This window comes from Balaenoptera physalus (genome assembly GCF_965194825.1).
Source record: "Balaenoptera physalus genome assembly, chromosome: 7".
In the NCBI taxonomy this organism is placed as follows: domain Eukaryota; kingdom Metazoa; phylum Chordata; class Mammalia; order Artiodactyla; family Balaenopteridae; genus Balaenoptera; species Balaenoptera physalus.
In genome coordinates, this window is record NC_138886.1 from 68,038,348 (window position 1) to 68,057,905 (window position 19,558).

At 43.0% G+C, this 19,558-nt stretch overlaps 1 protein-coding gene across 3 annotated transcripts in view; it reads left to right on the top strand.

Moving 5' to 3' along the window:
- The window catches only part of ADAMTSL1 (ADAMTS like 1), a 473,568-nt gene that overhangs the window by 243,271 nt on the left and 210,739 nt on the right, over positions 1 to 19,558 (top strand). The gene's annotated exons all lie outside the window — the stretch shown is intronic.

Below are 19,558 nucleotides of genomic sequence, written 5' to 3' on the forward strand. Positions count from 1 at the left end.
GGTGGTATAATTGACCCACCATGAAATCTGTATGCACACAGCATGCAGATTCATTATAGCATGATCGGGGGTGTGCGTGTGTCATTCCACATGCATAAAATCAATTAGAGCATTTCATTGTTCAGCCCTGCCTGGGTCTCATTATTATCCAACCTTGAGTCTTAGCTCATCAATCCAATCACTGCTTCAGCCTACGCAATGTTATGGGGTCTTGAGAGACTTGCCTTCAGATACGTGTTTGGAGCAAGTCTCTGTAGAAGCTAAACCATCTCATCTATGATTCTGGTTTCAAAGGGGAGACATTTAAAGAACCAAAGCCAGACTTTCAAGTCTGCTGATGGGCTGAAGAATGTTCCCTGATCATGCCCTACATATGGAGGGGTTTGCTATTTTTGAAGGGTATTTCTTCTGTTTCTGCAAGGTATCATGTAAGAAGCAATGTGTTGCCTACAGGAATTAACGATAGTTTTCTGGTCAAGCTAATGCTGCTTGTCTTACTTCTCAGCCAACTAGATGCCTTTCTTGGGGACTTAGAGGATACAGACTGCAGGCCTCCTCGCATCATCTCAGGGCACCATCCCCCAGTGACACTCTCCTGCTCACCACCAGAGTTATTATTCTGTATATTGATCTGAAGGGTGGGCCTGCCTTCCCTCTTCAAATGCAGAAGTGAAGAGGGCCACTAGTGCCATATTCTCCAAGGCAACCAGAAAATCAGTCAGCCACTGCTTGGAGCAGCACCCCACCCATGGGAGTAGCAGCCAGTAAAATAGAGTCAAGGGCTGGGCCAAGAAAAACCTAGATCCAGTGCATAGAATCCTGAGAAACCTCTTTTTCTATCCCTGTGCACGTCTCTATCCTGACCTCACTGTTTATCAGTGAGTCTAAGACCTAGCTGCATGGGCAAGGGATCCAAACCCCTCCATTTGACTGCAGTCTCCTTAATAGGAAGAAGCGGAAGGCATACAGCAGGGACAGCCTGCAAGGGCCTTGGCTAGCAGGTCAGGAAGCCTGGCCTCTCATCCTAGCTCGGCCACCCACTAGCTGTGTGGCATTGGGCAAGACGTCTGCCCCTTCTGTTTCCATATCTGCAAAATAAATTAGCTACACGAGATAATCTGAGGGCACCACGTCCTGCTCCAATAATCCCGTAACTCTTCTTGGCTCTGTAGGCGGGAGCATTAGACTGCTGTTACTGCTGCTTTGTGCTGATGGTTGATATCATTTCTGTTCTGCTTATTTACCGTCACTTTAAAAACAAGCATGACGGTCTTTGTAACCACATTCCAGTGGTGTAATGACATCCAAATGCTGTGATGAGCCGAGGCATGGCCGAGGAGTCAGAACCTGGGACAAACTGCACATCTTTTGGGACTTACAACCCCTAAACCCCTCCTTTCCTGGGGCAGCAGAAGGAATAGGACACTAGACGTTACTTCCCACCCTCCAAGTACTGATTACGGTTAAATTAGATAAGCTTAATTTACAACCTTTTGATTGTCTCCCGGACAAGGACTCTTGTTGGACTTAACGTTATTGCATTTGCTCCAGGTCAACTCACTGCTTTAATGTCCACCAGCGAACCGTCAGACTGACAGGCTGGATGTCTTACTGGGCGCAGGCATGGTTTTCTTGGGCCAACTATACATAGCTGAGTGTTTGTAGCATGATGCTAATTGAAACAACAAAGGGGGCCAAAGTGGCCTGATATGACTCACTCTCTTTGCCTCCCATCCAAGAGCCAAAACAGAGTTTCATCTTAAAAATGAGAAGTGTATAGAGGTGCATCTCCTGTGGAATATTTCAGTCTGACATCACGGGAAAATCCCTCCTTCGGAATGTTGATGTCAGATGGGTATGAAAGAGAAAATGTATTTAGTAGGCGCATGGCAGTGCGTCATTTTCCCAAGCACCTTCTATTCATTTGGGACTAATTTAAATCTTTAATTCACAATTCTTACTGTGCGTGGACCAGTGTGTTACCTGCACATTTACAGCGCTCCCTGTATTCCCTGATGGGCTGCCAGTTTCTGTATACTGTCTTTTAGTTTCTTGGCTTGTGCTGATGTCCATGTGTTCAAAAAAAAAACCATAGCATTTTCTGTGGGATATACAGAAGTGATGATCTGAGGCTTGGTCACTGGGCTTATGTCTCTAAGAGGTGGCACTGGTTAAGAGAAGTAGCTTTTCCAGGAAGTTATTTGTCTTACTGAACACCAAAGGAAGCTGCTTTTCTTCTTGTGTGTGATCAGAGTTATCAGATCACACAGAGAATACCAAAGACGCTAGAGGGAACGTCCTATCTGGGCAATCTTTCTGAGATGAAACTCACCTTCTGATTTCCTCTGTGTGATTGACAGAGCTGGTATCAGAAGCACATGTCCAACTTTCACCAGGTTCAGGCAGATATATTCTCATGCCTGGCTATTCACAGCAGGAAGGCCGTGTTCTCAAACAGGAGGTATTTTGATTGTACCAAATTGTGTGTGCACATGGACTGCTTGCATTTTTTAGGACACGTTAAAAAAATAATAGTTGTCTATTGGAGAGGACTAGATTTTTTTAATGCAGATTTAATTTTTTATTGAAGTATAGTCAATTTACAATGTTATGTTAGTTTCAAGTGTATAGCAAAATGATTCAGTTTTATATATATATATAATACACACACACACACACACACACATATATATACGTATTCTTTTCCAGAGTCTTTTCCATTATAGGTTATTACAAGATTTGAGTATAGTTTCCTGTGCTATACAGTAGGTCCTTGTTGTTTATCTATTTTATATATAGTAGTGTGTATCTCTATTTTCTACATAGTAGTGTGTATATATTAATCCCAGACTCCCAATTTATCCCCGCCCCCCCATTCCTCCTTTGGTATCCATAAGTTTGTCTTCTATGTCTGTGAGTCTATTTCTGTTTTGTAAATAAGTTTGTGTGTATCATTTTTTTAGATTCCACACATAGGTGATATCATATGATATTTGTTTTTGGCTGACTTACTTCATTTAGTATGATAGTCTCTAGGTCCATCCATGTTGCTGCAAATAGCATCATTTCATTCTTTTATATGGCAAGTAACATTCCATTGTATATATGTACCACATCTTCTTTATCCATTCATCTGTCAGTGGACATTTAGGTTGCTTCTATGTCTTGGCTATCATAAATAGTCCTGCTGTGAACATTGGGGTGTATCTGTCTTTTCGAATTAGAGTTTTCTCCAGATGCATGCCCAGGAGTGGGATTGTTGGATCATATGGTAACTCTATTTTTAGTTTTTTTAAGGAACCTCCAGACTGTTCTCCATAGTGGCTGCACCAATTTACATTCCCACCAACAGTGTAGGAGGGTTCCCTTTTCTCCACACCCTCTCCAATATTTATTATTTGTAGACTTTATAATGGTGGCCATTCTGACTGGTGTGAGGTGGTACCTCACTGTAGTTTTGGTTTGCATTTTATAATGTGTGATATTGACCATCTTTTCATGTGCCTGTTGGCCATCTGTATGGAAGAGGACTAGATTTTAAAGCCCTTGCTCTCAGCTTTATGTCTTAATCCTCCGCTCTATCCACCTAGCACCTAGCATAATGTCTGACACGAAGTAGGTGCTTATTAAGTGCTTATTGAATAAATGAGTATAAGGACTAGGGTTAAATTTTGTCCATAGCAATGCTTAGACCCTAATAAGTGCGCTCTCTCCCCTCCATCCTTCTTATCCTGTCTCTCCCACCCAACAGATGGTGCTGAAAATGTTATTATTAGAGTCTCTTCTTTAAGGCTTTACGTATCAATTTAAAACATAAATAGCCTTAAGGTAAATAACCCTTTATGTTAGCAGCCGTGTATGGCAAAGTATCCTCAGAGTAAGAATATGAAGACAAGCTTTTATCAGAGGGGAGAGTGGACACCCAGGGAGGGGTTTGATTGTCGGGAGCATTGGAAGGTAGTACAGCGAGGCCAGGTATTAACCCCTTAACAACCTGGCCTACAATTGGCCAGAAGAAATTAGGACCATTTTTGCTTATGAGCTGACAATTGTGAGAATTTTGCATCCAAGTTGATAGCAAAGAAGGTATCAGTACAAGGAAGAAAAATTATTTTAGGTGCCTTTACCACCCTCTGAGTAATCTGCGTCTAGAAGCCCCCCAACCCTGCCCACCTTCACTGGTGGGTTAGATCCATGTAATGGAAGAAATAGCCAAAAAGGACCTAAGATCAGTCATTAGGAAAGTGGTCGGCCTCCTGTTCCTAATTTAAAAACTAAGTATTAGAGTTCTACAAGTGATACATGAATATTCTCATTCTTTGACACTCAAGCACAGCAGAAGTCGTGAAGAAAGAAAGGCACATTCTCCCCTTTCACCACCACGCTCTACAGCTCCACGCCCTTGTTCTCCCCACAGAAAATCACGGTTAATGGTTCGGTACTTTTCCAGACCTTTTTCCGTGCATTTGTATACATACATGAACATATACAGATGTATAAGATTTTCTTCCCTTTGTAAATGAGATCGTGTTATGTATATTGTTTGCCAACTTGATTTTTCCCTTAATAACATGCACTAAACATCTTCCCCATCCCTGAGACCACCAAAATAAAAACCCGCAGGTAGATTAAGACCTGTGTTCAAATCCTGCTCCGTCACATTTAGCTATGTGACCTTCAAGAGTTCATACACCTTTTCGGATCCTCAGATTCTTCATCTCTAAAATAGGATCATAGTAGACACTTAGAAAAATTAATTTTCTTCTCCTTCCCCTTTCATTTTTTTTTTTTTTTATAAATTTATTTATTTATGGCTGTGTTGGGTCTTCGTTTCTGTGTGAGGGCTTTCTCTAGTTGTGGCAAGCGGGGGCTACTCTTCATCGCGGTGCGCGGGCCTCTCACTATCGCGGCCTCTCTTGTTGCGGAGCACAGGCTCCAGACGCGCAGGCTCAGTAATTGTGGCTCATGGGCCCAGTTGCTCCGTGGCATGTGGGATCTTCCCAGACCAGGGCTCGAACCCGTGTCCCCTGCATTAGCAGGCAGATTCTAAACCAATGCGCCACCAGGGAAGCCCCCCCTTTCATTTTTGGTGAGAAATATTTTTGGTTTGTATTCAGGACTTAAATTGGATTCAGTTTTCTCTTTTATTCAACTACGTCTTAATAATTAAGCTTTACTGACCATCTCCCTGGTTTATAATAGCTATGACATGAGCAGCCAAGGAAAGCCAGAAAGCACTCCCTTAAAAGAAAAAAAAAAAAAGGAGTCTGACTGTTATTAATTATAAACATTTGATAGCTCGGCCAGCGTGTGTTGAAAAGATTTGGTAAACGTACGTGGAGGAGGGGAAAGAAGTACGCAATGAAAGCCAGATGGCTGAAAATGAAGGAAATTCCAGGCAATTTCTGCAGCTTTGTTCTAACATACTTTTTAAACTAAACTTTTATTTCTCTGCAACAGAGAACAGCTGAGTGGTGCAGAAGAGATAAACAGTGAAGGGGGGGGGGGCGGGGAAAGAAGCCCATAATTCCAGGAATAGTACTTGGTTTCTGCCCCCCACCCCAATCGCATTCCCTTTTCTCTGACCTAGGGTGGTTCCTAGGACCAGCAAGAACTATAAAAGAAGTTTGAGGATCCCAATCTGAAATGAGAAAGTTAAGGAAAAACATCTTAAAGATCACAGAGTCTCCTCTTTAAAAGCAAACTGCAGAATGCCTATTTTATTGTACACTAACAAAATCCATGCAGACTAGCAGCAAATGATTTCCAATTCCTAATTTTCTTTTATATTAGCCTAACATGGCCACAGCACAAGGTGCTGCCCTTTTACACAACCATGTTTTAATTTACTTGATGGAGCTTTCAAAGCTTTACAGGAACCGACCCCTTTGACAACTTGTTTTAAGGGTTACTGTTTCAACATGCTCTCTAAATATTGGTTTATCTTTTGCTGGGTTCCCAAAGTTTCCATATGCTGCCTTTTGGCTCTGTCCGTGCTAACTTTTAAGTGCTCAAAGCAAAAGCACACCAAAGCTCACTGACGTCCACAGAAACTGAGCCCAGATTTGGAGGCCACGTTCAGACGTCCTTAGAAATCTAATACTACTACTATTGTCATCCTCCTTGGTAAATCCAGATGCATAATTATACTGTCTCTCTCTTTTCTTCCACTGATGGACAAGTTACAACAGAAGAACCTGCCAAGACCTGTTCCTTAACAACTGGGCCTGATTGGCTCAGTGGCAGCCTCTGCTATTTCTCTACCCAGGAATGTGCTGGCCTAGTGATCAGAATTGTCCCCAGCAGCATTTTGACATCAACAAGGGTAAACATCACGTGTATGCTTGCCTTGGGGCTTAAATCTTCATTTCTCCTAATGAGAGCCCTCTCCATGTTTACACATCACCTGTTATATCAACCACAGACCTCTGTGAAACGAGCTCTGCTGGTATTAGAAGTTACAAGCATAGGTTTAGCTGTTGCATGAATCTGGGGTAAAAATCAAGGGATTGGATCTACCTTCTCATCATGTCACCTGATGAGGGAAGCTTTCCTTGTTTCTTAACATCGATGTGGTTGGACAGCCTTTTAGACCGCATACTTCTGCCTGGACTGTGGCAAAGTCGTTATACAAACCATTGACTGAAATTAACCTTCTGCACAACAAAAAATACGGCAGAAAGTGTTTTACATCTCAATTCAGTAAAACATAAAAATGCGCTGGGCATCTTCATGCACAGCAGTCTGCTTGTATTTGGTCCTCAGAAATGACTAGAAGACAAAACCTGTTCTAACGGAGTTACCAGTTATTGGAAGAAGATTTCAAGACAGTAACTTCTTTGAGTGAGGCAAGCACAAAGTTCTGTGGGAACGTGAGGCTCAGGGGAAGGCTTCCTGGCGGAGGTGATGCCTGTGCTGGGTCATAACGCATAAGCAGGAGTTACCCAGGTGAAGAAGGGAGAGAAGAGATGTTACAGGCAGCAAGAAAAACACGGGCACAAAGGAAAGGACAAGAAATGGAAGCTAGTGTTAGGGGGTGGGTAGGGGCCAGCTCCAGGATAGCCCAGTACGCTAAGTTAAGTTGTTTGGACTTTACGTCCTACAGGCAATGGAGAGCCATTAAGGGGAGTTAAACAGGGGAGTGGAACAGTCAGATTTGCTTGGAGAAAGACCACTCTGGCTGCTCATCCGACAGAGCTAAAGTAGTAACAGTGGCTAGCTTTTATTGTCTTACAGGCATCTGCTCTTTTTCTCATGCAATGTCGCAAATAAGTAGTGTGCTCTGTGTATTCTACACCATTCTATTTTCATTGAAATTAATAAAGACCTCTTGTCCTAGGTATGTTAGCATTTTGTATGCCTCCACATTCAACCCAGTATGATGCGGACTCAGCCCACCCACCCGGCAGGAGGATAGAGCTCCAAGGAAGGGTATCACCAAGGAAGGAATGAGAGGTGCAGCTCGGTGATCCCTGAGGCCCTTCAAGTTCTGACATTTTGTGGTTCCTTGAAGGTTATGATAATTATCCACAGAACTGAAGCTTTTCAAGAAAGAAAGAAAAGGTGAATTATATTAGGAAAATACCTTGAGTCAAATTGAAGTCCCCAAGACAAAGCACCTCTATAAGTCACGAAACAGGAACTGGCTTTAACTATAAATTAAGAAGCCGTGAGAAGTCTACAGGGGTCAAGACTTATATTTCCATAAGAAAAATGTAGGTGAGAGCATTCAGGCAGCAAGGATGGTGAAACACTGAAATGATGAACATTTTTAGAATACCTTAATGTTGTTTGTCCATATGTAAAAGGATACAAAATGTTCTTCATCCCTGGATTTAGAATTTTACAGTGCTCCTTACTATAATGCCTTCTAACTAGAACTTCTCTTCATTCAACCTCCATTGAACAAATATTTATTGAACGACTACTTTGTGCCGGGCATTGTGCTAGGGATACAGGGGTGAACAAACCCACCTTGTTCCCTGAAACAGGTAAAGCCAGAGTTTGGGGAATGGTCCTGGAGAAGCCATTACATTTTTTAAATCTTGGGTACTACCCTCCTAAGTATAGTTATTAAACTAAACAACCTCCTGCATTCTTCACTGCTCTAAGAGCTGACATATCTGTACCAGTCATCAATCCCATTGCTCATAAGCACCATGGGGATGGAAATATCACCACCAGATAGCTTTCTGCTATGGGTATGGTGATGAAACATTGGAGTTTTACAGTTCACAAACCTTCTAGCTTACAAATCTATCAGCAGAAGTAGAGTGGAGACTCCCAAAGTAAATCTTGTCTACTATATATATATATATATTTTTTTTGCCTTTCCCTATAATCCAGTGTTTCTAATGTACTGAAGTAACGATTTAAAGGCAAGCAATGATTCATCCAAAGCTTTGAAATGAGAATTATTGCTGCCTAAGTGTACCCGATACCTTCTTTGGAAATTTTGAAAGAAGGCCTCGCGCAATTTGAGATGAAGAGCTTTTCTATGACCTCAGAGTTAGAAATCTCCTCTGTTGCTGTGTTTCTTAAACTTGGAGAACAAAGAAGTAGGGGAAAGACTGGAGAAAGAGATAGAGACAAAGAGATGTTTAGGCAACATAAAAATGAGGGAGTGAAAAAGAGAATGCTCTGATTTGTGCCCAGTAACCTGAGGGAATACCGTTCAGAAACAGTTCATCGTTCTGGAAATATTATTCCCATCATGGCACCAGTCCAAGGTCAGGAAGTTCTTGGGTTATCTGCCATACTTACAGAAAGATCTGTTACAAAGCAGAGTCCAGCTAACTACTACGTTTCCTGTGGTGAATCAGTGTTCTTCCTTTATTCTTGTCTTTACCATTTCTTTTTTTCTTCATCATTGTGCCTAATTATCTCTACCAGGACTGCAAGGAATTTTGTTTGGTGTTTGTGTTAGTGACATAAAAAGGCCTAGAGTGATTGTCACTGGATTAACACAGCTTCCAGACCCACCAGATGCCCACTGCTTTTTCACGGGGCTCCTAGGGTTTTTTTTGTGTTGTGAAGTTTGAAAGTATTCTGTTTTTAAAATTTTTATTGGAGCATAGTTGATTTACAACGTTATGTTAGTTTCAGGTGTACAGCAGAGTGAATCAGTTATACATATACACATATCCACACTTTTTTTAGATCCTTTTCCCATATAGGCCATTATAGCGTATTGAGTGGGGCTTCTAGTTTTACTGGTGGAGTGACTATCCAAGGGACCTAGACAGACACGAACACAGGCGATTGGCTCTACGTTAGAACCGTGGAAGGTGGTACATTCTCTGTCATGTACGGCTGTCGACTCTGGTTCCCAAGTGGATAGACACAACCGCCTTTTCTGGCTGGCCACTATTCGTGTCATTCAAAGAGCCACAAAGGACCCTCCACCCAGGTTGCATAGAACTTGACACTTATTCCACTATTAGCAACGGTGGTAAACACCAAACCCACGGTTTGCTTTGATGGTGTGCGTGCCTCTGGTAGTTCATTATCATCTTAGCATGATTTTTTTTTTATCAGACACCATATTTTTCCTAATAGGAATGTTGGCAATACTTGGGGTGACTTCAGAATAAGAACCGAAGGAGACTTGGCATTGCCAGAGCTAAATATTCCCCACTGGGAATCGGGAGAAGGCCTGGAATTAGGGAGACATCGTGGGTTTTCAGGTCAGATAGATCTTGGCTCCTTTATTTGCTTTGTGGCGTTGGGTTGGCTCCTTTAACCTCTCTAAGATTCAGTTGTCCTCAACTGTAGAACAGATATAATTGTCTGAACCAGGGGGAGGAGGGGTTATAAGGATGGTCACATTCATAAAACACTCAGCCAGTTCCTACCTCATATAGTAGGTGCTCAAAAAAATAAGGGTTTGCCATCCCTCTTAGTTCCCTATTCAGGAACACATATGATATAAAAAGACCTTCCTGTTTATTTCATAGTCATTGCAGTTTATTCCTTCATTTTCTTAACCAGCTAGTGTGGGAGCAGAGTAATGGGGAGGGCGTGGATAGAACCGAGCTTCAAGGCAGCTTTCTGTACAGCCTTTGCCCCATCTCTTGGGCAGTTCTAGAACAGAAAGCAGAGCAGCTGGTGCTCGTGGGTTCCATCACTCCTGCAAAAGGTACCAGTTGTTGGGATATTCCGTTTTATTTTAACACCTAATCCAATAAGGTGTGTTTTGTAAGAACAGCAATGAGCTGATGAAGTGGGAGCAGAGAGGTCAGAGTCCAAATATTCCTAAAAAGTTAATATCCTGTGTGACATGATTGAAGGAAATAAGGCCCGTGGGCAAGTGAGACATGAGTCCTGGAAATGAGCAGCTGTGTCCTGATGGTTGGAAAAGCCTGTGAGAAGTCAGGGAGAAATCAGAAAGCTTACATAAATAGTGTTATTCCTACCCAGTTGTCTCCTCAAATACTTGTGGGAGAGAGAAGGAAAGAAAAGATGAAGTAAAATCCAGCCCAGGGTACAGACAAGTTAAGGGCGTCTTGCCCCTACCTCCTCGCACATCTTCATGGGCCATCTTTGAGCAAGGTAGGGTTTCCCTAATAGCTTCCATTTATTAGCAGTTTACAGTATGCCGGGCACTGTGTTCATCTCTTTCCATACATTATGTTGTTTAATCTTCCCCACAGCTTTACGAGGATTTACTATTCCTGTCGTAACTTTACAGCTGACGAAACCGGCTCTTTAGAAGGATCGTATAACTAGCCAGCGGCAGGTTCATATTTGGAACAAAGTATGTTTAATTCCAAAGTTGTTACTAAAGAGCTTATGCATCACTCTTTGCCTCTATTAATGATGTTTACACATCCTCCATTTCTCCATCCCTCCCTCCATCTAATCCCTCCATCCCTTCCTCCCTCCTTCCACCCATCCCTTTATCCACCCATCCCCTATCCTATTCTAGGCACTAAGCTCTAGGTATGGGAATTACCACAGTGAAAAGAACCAGTCCTCCTAGCCCCATAGTAGTTTATAGCCTAGTGAAGATCACAGAGGGAAATTTACAGGCTCTTCTTTCTTTATCTCCAGCAGTTAGCTTTCATCTCATACCTCAATTGCCAAGGGTAGAACTAGACTCTTGGTAAAAGCTAATTCTTAAGGGATAGTGAAAAATTCTTTTGAACATACACATCTCAGGGCAAAACCAAATATAGAGGAAATGAACCATGCTAAAAGAAAAATCAAATAGACCTAAAGTGGATTTCTTAAAATCCAGCACTGAGTCATTAGGTAAAGCACTCAGTTCCTAAGAAAACATTTTTATAAAGAAATACTAAGTCATCCAGAGAGATGCAGCCTGGGCTTATGAATCTGGAAGACATTGGTGGCTACCTTGGAGCTTTGCATCTTTGCTCTGCCACTGCTAACAACCACTGGCTTAGTTTATGCTTCGCTGATGGCTTGTTTGTGTTGTAAATTACCAACACCATTACTCTCTTACACACACACACACACACACACACACACACACACACACACACACTTCTCTTTCCCCAGGGTCCCCCATGCGACCCTGGGTCCCTACCTCCTTTTCCGTGCCACTCTCTTCTCTGAGAACCTCTTTCCTAGTACCTCTTTCTTCTCTCCCCCAGAGACTTAATCCTAATCACCTTGCCCTCTTACTATCCAAATTCCCAGATGACCTTTCTCTACCACTTGTGCCAGGACCCCAGTTCTTTCAGCTCTTTTTCTCCCTGCCCACACCCCGGCCACCAATTCATTCAGTTCAACTCAACTAACAGTTAGGAAAACGGAACTACCTAAGCTAATTCACACTAAGGTATTAGTGACTGATCCCCATGCCTTCATTCTAGCCTTCAGAGCACGGGCTTGGGAATCATACAGATCTGGGATTCTACTCGCTCACTGGCCTTGAGCAGATGGTTTAACTTTTCAGAGCTTCAGGTCCTCTGTCTTTAACCCTTGGATAATTGTTGTGCGGATATGTACGTTGAGTGCTTGACACAGCACCTAGCACACATGAAACACTCAGTGAATAGTGATAGGTATTGGCTGCGTCGTTTGTGTGTGCTTTTTTAAATATATATCTCTGTAAGAAGTTGTGCCTGGGTTGGAGGATGTGGGTGGATTTGTATGTGCTTTAAGGAACTGGGGCTCCCAACTTTTTTCCTTAAGGAAGGAGAGAGAAGCTCTGTTACAAAGGGAAGGGGCTGTCCAGTCTAAGCCAAGAATACCTGGCCCTTGACTATATCTCATTCAATAAGCTCTAGCCCCCAGGGAGAGGGAGCATTTTCTGCTGGTTAAGGGAAAATCCAGCTCAATTCAGCACACACTTATTAAATTCTTGCTGTGTTGCAGGCCCCGAAGAAACACACAAGTCTGGGACATATACCCTGGGGCCAGGTACTAACAGCTAACTGGGAGGTCAGTACACAAATAGATCATGACAGTGCATAATCACAATGGCCATAGCAGAGGTGTGCATGACTGTCTTCTGGGAACACTGAGATGAGTCACCTAATCCAAATCAGGGAGGGTGACCCAGAGGAGGTGATCACTGAGCTCAGTGAGTCTCTTGTTCTTATAGATGTCAAAGTATTTTTTCCTAAAATTCTAATCAAACATATTATTGATATACTACTTAGATAGTGCCCCTAAAGTCCCAATCCAGGTTTTTCAGAAGCCCTTGGGACAGCTTTGTGTCCTGCTTTCTGTCCCCTTTCAGTCTTCCAGATGAGCCTGAAAGTGCTTGACTCCCCTGTATTATAAGAGCATTTCTGGTTGCTCTCAATTAATTAACAAGAAGCTGACGTATTTATGTCCCATAATGATGTAATGCAATAACAACTCTACCGACTGTTTAAAATAGGTCAGATTATTTTCTACCAGCTTTGTTGGATCTTTGTCCCTGTGAGTGACACAAGAACTTGAGACTCGATCATTTATCTGTAACTTCCCTGTCCTCTCCAAGGTACCATGCTGCCCTCAGACAGTTCTGATGGCTCAAGAGATGCAAAAGAGGGACCGAGAACGTAGAGCAATGTATTTGTGTTGCATCTTCAGGCAGTGGTAGAAAACTCTGAAAAACAGAAGGATCACTAATATCCTGCCATCTCCTTCAGCTGCAAACTCAGGGTCAAGAGCTCTTAGATTACACAGTTTTGCAAAGTTTTCCGAGTTCTGTGTAACTTGGCGTTATGTAAATACAAGATACTGAATTATTACTCTGCCTTTATTTCATCTTTTAAGCCACCTCTTCATCTCTTGCCCTGTGAGATACTCCAGGGGGTTGGTTTTCAGGGCGCCACTATCTAATCAGTCCTCCAGATACTTGCTTATTGTGCAGATGCCATTGCAAGATTGGCTTAGTGCACAGAAACAGCAACATCACAGAGAAATCTCAGTTTGGGAACTGACACACAAGCTGTTTTGAGGTTTAAGGAGTAAACAAAAAGGAGATGTATGCCCTGGCCTTGGCAAAACCCCACATGCCAGACACGGGTTCCTCCTTTATTCAAATCAAGCGTATGTGGGAGGACTCTGTAGATTGCTGAATACATCCGGGATGCTCTTTGAGAAATTGAATTAAAGTTCTCAATAATAGAAAATGAAGCTTATGCATCACTGACGCATTTACTGGGAAATTTCCCGGAATTAACCAAACCTCTGTGGGTGGTCTATTGCCCATCCCACCCCCACCTCCACTCCCACCCGAGGACCACACTTTAACTGCCTCAACTCCTTCTGCAGACGAGCAAGCTGGCAAAAATCAAAGACTGCAATGCCCAGAACTTGTACAATTTTAGCTTCATCAAGCTATGGAAAATCACAGAAGGAAACTGTTATAAGCAAGGTATTTATTGATGTAAAATCCACCACAACTAGACAGATACCATTTATCAATGCTCTTTTTGTGAGGAAAGTGATGCCAGAATTATGGTGTGGGAGAGAAGCTGATAATGGAGCCAGATCTTCCTCACAAGACGCTCCCCACTGTCAAGCTCGATTTTGTGGCTTTTCCTTTTTGGCACTCATGGTAGGCTGTTTGTTTGCAACCGGGGGAAGACAGTAAGATAAGAGTTTGGGGGCCGGGAAAGCTTCCATTTTTCTCCTACGTTACCTGCTGGGCGCTTCCACGGGCCTTCTGAAGGCCCATCCCAGGCACACCTAGAAACGCCTTCTGTGGAAATGGGCACTGTCACGCACTTCATCTTTCATTTAATGGAGGTTGACGATATAACTGACCCATGGTGGAGTGAAGTGAAACCACCTGTGGGCTGGATTGACCTCCCCTTGATCTAGAAAAGAAAAGTGCCGTTTTCCAGCTCACCCCTGCAGGCTTAACTTCTCCAGGAGGGTCGTTGGGCAGAACAAGGTTGGCACAGTGTAGACTACTTTTTTTTTTTTTAACTAATTAATTAATTAATTTATTTTTGGCTGTGTTGGGTCTTCGTTTCTGTGCGAGGGCTTTCTCTAGCTGCGGCAAGCGGGGTCCACTCTTCATCGCGGTGCGCGGGCCTCTCACTATCGCGGCCTCTCCTATTGCAGAGCACAGGCTCCAGACGCGCAGGCTCAGCAGCTGTGGCTCACGGGCCCAGCCGCTCCGCTGCATGTGGGATCTTCCCAGACCAGGGCTCGAACCCGCGTCCCCTGCACCAGCAGGCAGACCCTCAACCACTGCGCCACCAGGGAAGCCCGTAGACTACTTTTCACCACACACGGTCTTGCTGCAGCTGCATATTTAGGTCTAGAAAGTGGGCCCATGGATTGTATTCCTTTCTCTTGACACACAGAAAGGTGGTGCGTTGAAATCTTATATGCTTGGCCATGACATCTTGCTGCATCTTTTCATCCTCAGATGTGTAAAATTCCCTGTCCATTGTGTCTCTGAGCATAGGCAAACTCTAAATGTCAGCCTATCCAAACGTTTATGCCAGTCCCATAATTGTTTCATCGTTTGCTATTTATTGCATTTGGGAGCCCCAAATCCTCCTCTCTGGACAGACCAGTGTCTGAAATGGATGGGTTTTCTGAATATCAAATGCACCCGTTTGTTCATAAAGAACTCTCTCTTCCTGAAAAGCCAGTTTAAACAATGAAGCACAAGGTGGGTTTCCAGTCCAAATTGCTGTGCCCAGGTCCACGGCAGATAATGCTGATGGACAAAGAGGCTTTATTGTGAGTGCACCGTCCTCAAGAATCATTGGGAATCCTTGTTTGTTATGGACAGTTTTGCCAACCAGTTACTGGAAGCTGGATTCTTTCGCTTCCAGGGACTGAGGCATCATGGTCACATGAAGAGCTTGGTGGCCATCAAATTCTCATCACTCCCCAGTCGGCTCTATCAGTAGTATCAGTACCAAAAGATGGCAGGGCTTCATTCTTTACACTCTAAAAAGCCAGAAAGTGGTAAGGAGTTTGGCTGACAGACTTGTCTAGAAGCTACACATTTGACAAATGAGTCTCCCTCAGTGACTGGGGTTGTAGAATCCCAGAATGTAATATGCCTTCATCTTATCTGCGAAGGAAGACAGGTCGGAGGTGACTTGCCCAAGTAGCCATGGCTAGCAGAGCTCAAACTAAAAGCCTGAAAAGTAATGCTTCCCAACTTCGAGCTCAGTGTTTATCATAAACAGGTGGGCTCCAGAAACTCGTATAGTGAGTCAGAATGTAGGATCTAGAGCCAGACTTCCTAAGTTCAAATCCTGATCCTGCAACTTACCAGTTATGTGTACTTGAGCGAGTCACTTAACCCCTGTCTGTCCTTGGTTCCTTATCCATAAGGTAAGGATGAAATAATACCTACCTCAGTGGGGTTCTGTGCACATTAGTGAGTTAATGTATGTAAGGCACTTATTAGAGGGCCTGGTTATAGGCCCTGTGTAAGAGTTTTCCAGTGCTAAAACTGCACTAAAAGGTGGAATCAGGTGACAGTGTAGGGGACCCAGATGGTCGAAGATGGCCCTAACGTACTCTTTACTAGGATGAGAAAGGATTTTCTCACCAAACTATGAAAGAAGTTTTTATTCTTTCTCTCTACCTTATGAACACTATAGAAATGAATTGAGTAGTTTATGTACAGCTAAGGGGATACCAGTTACCTCAGATAGAAATCTTTTATCCTTTCCAAAGATAGCATATCAATCCATGAGAAAAGTATTCCTCCCCCTTTGAGAGTGAAGAGTAGAGGGTATGGAATCAAGTGGGACATGAAAGGAAAAGAGAGAAAATTCATAGAACATGAGGGTTTTTCTAGTAACTTATGAATGAATGATAGTGCAGAATTAGGAACTCAGTTGACCTCCACATGGCATGGGATGGAAATCCTCTCCACAGTTTTTTGGAAGTCATATGGCTTCCACTGTTCTTACTCAGAATTTAGTTACCAGGTTGCCCCACTGTTTCCATTTTTTTAACTAGAAAAATATACAATGTGTTCTGAGGATCAGAGGGCAGCTAGAAAGTTCTCTGTGGCCCGGGGAATGTTGAGCTGCATGAAACCAAACTGTTACTTATTGTAAGTGTGGGATAAAGCAAGCACAAGTGAATACCAAGATAGTTGCTCTGATTCGGGTATAGTAATAGCAGTCATTTCAAGGAACCACAAATAGGCAAAAAAAAAAAAAAAGAAGACCCATTCTTCCTATTGGCCTCTCTTGTGCAAGAGAAATAATATTATAACAACAGTGACAACAATAATAATGATGACAGCTACCATGTGGTATTTTGCTCCCAGCACCTGTGCAAGGTAGAAGGTAAGAACACAGTCAAAACTCTGGAGACCACTTAGGATTGAATCCTGGATCTCTACTGACTAGCTGTGTGACCTTGGTCACATTACTTCATTAACCCATATATAAAAGGACATAATCATAGTCTGTCTATCTTAGGTTGCCATGAGGATCAACGAGTAAGTACATGTGAAGTTCTTAAACAGTACCGTGTACATAACAAGCATCCAGTAACTACTGGAAGCTATTATCGCAGTTGCTGTCCCATTTTACAGATAAAGAAATTGACATTCAAAGTGGGTAACTTGCCCAAAGTTAGAAAGCGCAGGTGGAAGTAGATTCCATCCCTGATTTGTTGGAATCCAAAGTTCTGGGTCAGTCTGACTGTCTGACATCATGCACACATGTCTCCTGCTTGATGAACACCACTCAGGGATTCAGGGCAATTCATCAGCACTATTCAGATGCAAGCGTGCTTAAACATAGTGCTCCAGGGATAAAAGTGCTAGCAATAAATGAGCATCATGGATAATCAAGAACAAATGAGGGATTTAATAAGCCAAAATAAATCCTAATATGAGGGTTTCAATTTAGTCAGACTTCAGTCTGATAATAATCCTGAGATAACAAAACATCAAAGAGTAAAACGTACATTCTACTTGAAGAGATCTTTGAACCTCACTTGAAAAATAACTTTAGGTCATTTGCATGTGGTCAAATATGAAAACATTTGTGCACGGCCTTCCTCTTTCTCCTCAAGAAGACACCCCTCAGGGCTAGAGAGTACACGGGCTGCTGCTTTCTGCATCCTGTGGGTACAACATCTGTGTGAATAGAAACATTCTTGGTTGGCAAAGAGCAGGTGTTGCCTATAGCCGTGTGTGTGCGTGTGTGCGTGCGCACACGTGTGTGTGTGTGTGTGTGTGTGTGTGTCTCGGCACTGATGGAATTCATCACACCCAGCATCCATAGTTAGCTGCTTCCTCTCCTGACTCTTCACGTATCAAACCCTGGAGACTGAGACAGAGGCATCTCTCCAGGGGAAACAGCTCTATCTTTTGTTTTCCTCTGCTAAACCAGGGTTGAAATGAATTTCTGGTCTGATTAAACATGGCGGAGGGCCTGCTTAAAGCCCCGTGTCACCGTGTGCCATGGGCCTGCTGGGATTCTCACCAAAGCCCGGTACCCCTCAGGATGGACAGAAAGGGGTCGTGCTGGGCATCCAGCTGTCAGCTGATGGGACGTGTGCTACCCAGCACTGTCCTGGGGGCTGTGGGTTTGAACTGTAGTGAGCTTAAGTCATCTTGGTCACTGGGGGTTTGGCTGCCCACGGCACCTCTGTCTTCCAGGCTCCCTTACCCACCATAACTACATCGAGGAAAACAGAGTGGAGTGAGAGCCAGAATTTTCTAAGTATTTACTAGGCTTTCTACTCAATATTCTTTCCAGCCCTGAGCATGGAAATAGATAAACTGGAATTCCCCAAATGCAACTTACAACTCACTCTGCCTGGAATACTTTCTCTTTACTTCTGCCTTTGCCTGGCCACCTCTTATTCACCCTTCAAGACTCAGCCCAGGCATCACTGACTCCAGGAAGCCTTCCATGACTATCACTTCCCTTTTGACTCCCAGTTTGTGTTTTCGTGCTTCCCTACACCTCATGCTTACCTGTCTCACAGACTAAATTGTAAGCCCCATGGGAATAGGGTCTGTGTTTCTCTCCTTTACCATTCTGTCCCTTCATGTAGAGCCTGGCCACATAAAGGGCTCAGTAAACACTAGTTGAATGAATAAATAAATGAATAGCACTTATTACAGTATCTTGTAGTTGTCTCCAAAAGCCCTTAAGATCAAGAATTTTTTTTTTTAAATCTCTGTATCCCCATCATTCAGCATAACACTTGGTACCTAGTAGGTTTTTATCCAATGAATGCATGGCTATAGGCACACATATGTATATGAATGGCCAAATACGTGGGTGGAAGAAAAAATTTAGTCTACAAGACTGTGAAAGCCATTATGATGAAAGGAAAGAGGCAGAATCTTGCAGGAGATTATATCAATAGAAGCAGATCTGTGGATCCTGACATAAAGGCCTGAACTTCCCAGGCATTTCACTTGGAGAGAAAGCCATGAATATAAATGTTCAGAAAGGTTTCCATTTACAACATAAATAAATGGATTAAAAACTGCTCAAGAGAACTAACTTGAGGGAGTGTGTTGGCTTGCTAGGGCTGCCATAATGAAGTACCATAAACTGGGTGTCTTAGAACAGCAGATATTTATTCTCTCACAGTTCTGAAGGCTAAAAGTCTTTAAATCATCTGAGCAGGGCCATGCTGTCTCTGAAATCTGTAGGGGAAGGATCCTTCCTTGCCTCTTCCTAGTTTCAGCTGGTTTTTCAGCAATCTTTGGTGATCGTTGGCTTGTAGATGCCTCTCTCTAATCCCCCATCTTACTGTGGTCACTTTCCCTGTCTGTCTCCTTTTTCTAAAGACACCAGTCATAATGGATTAGGACCTCATTTTAACTTGATTATCTCTAAAAAGACCCTATTTCCAAATATGGTCACATTCTGAGGTGCTGGGAGTTCGGACTTCAGCATATCTTTTGGGGAGGACATTATCAACCCATAACAGGAAGAAACTCTTAGGCTTGTAGGGTTTAAGTGAGAAATGCCCCCTGCAAATCAACAAAGAGATAGCAATCTTTATGGCCTGACTTGATGGATGCCAAACAATGCTCTGAACTCCAAAATACTTGATCCTACATCTTAAAAGCCTTATATTCTACTTGGGATGATAACCGGAGAAAAACATTTAGGCAAATAGAATTATGTCA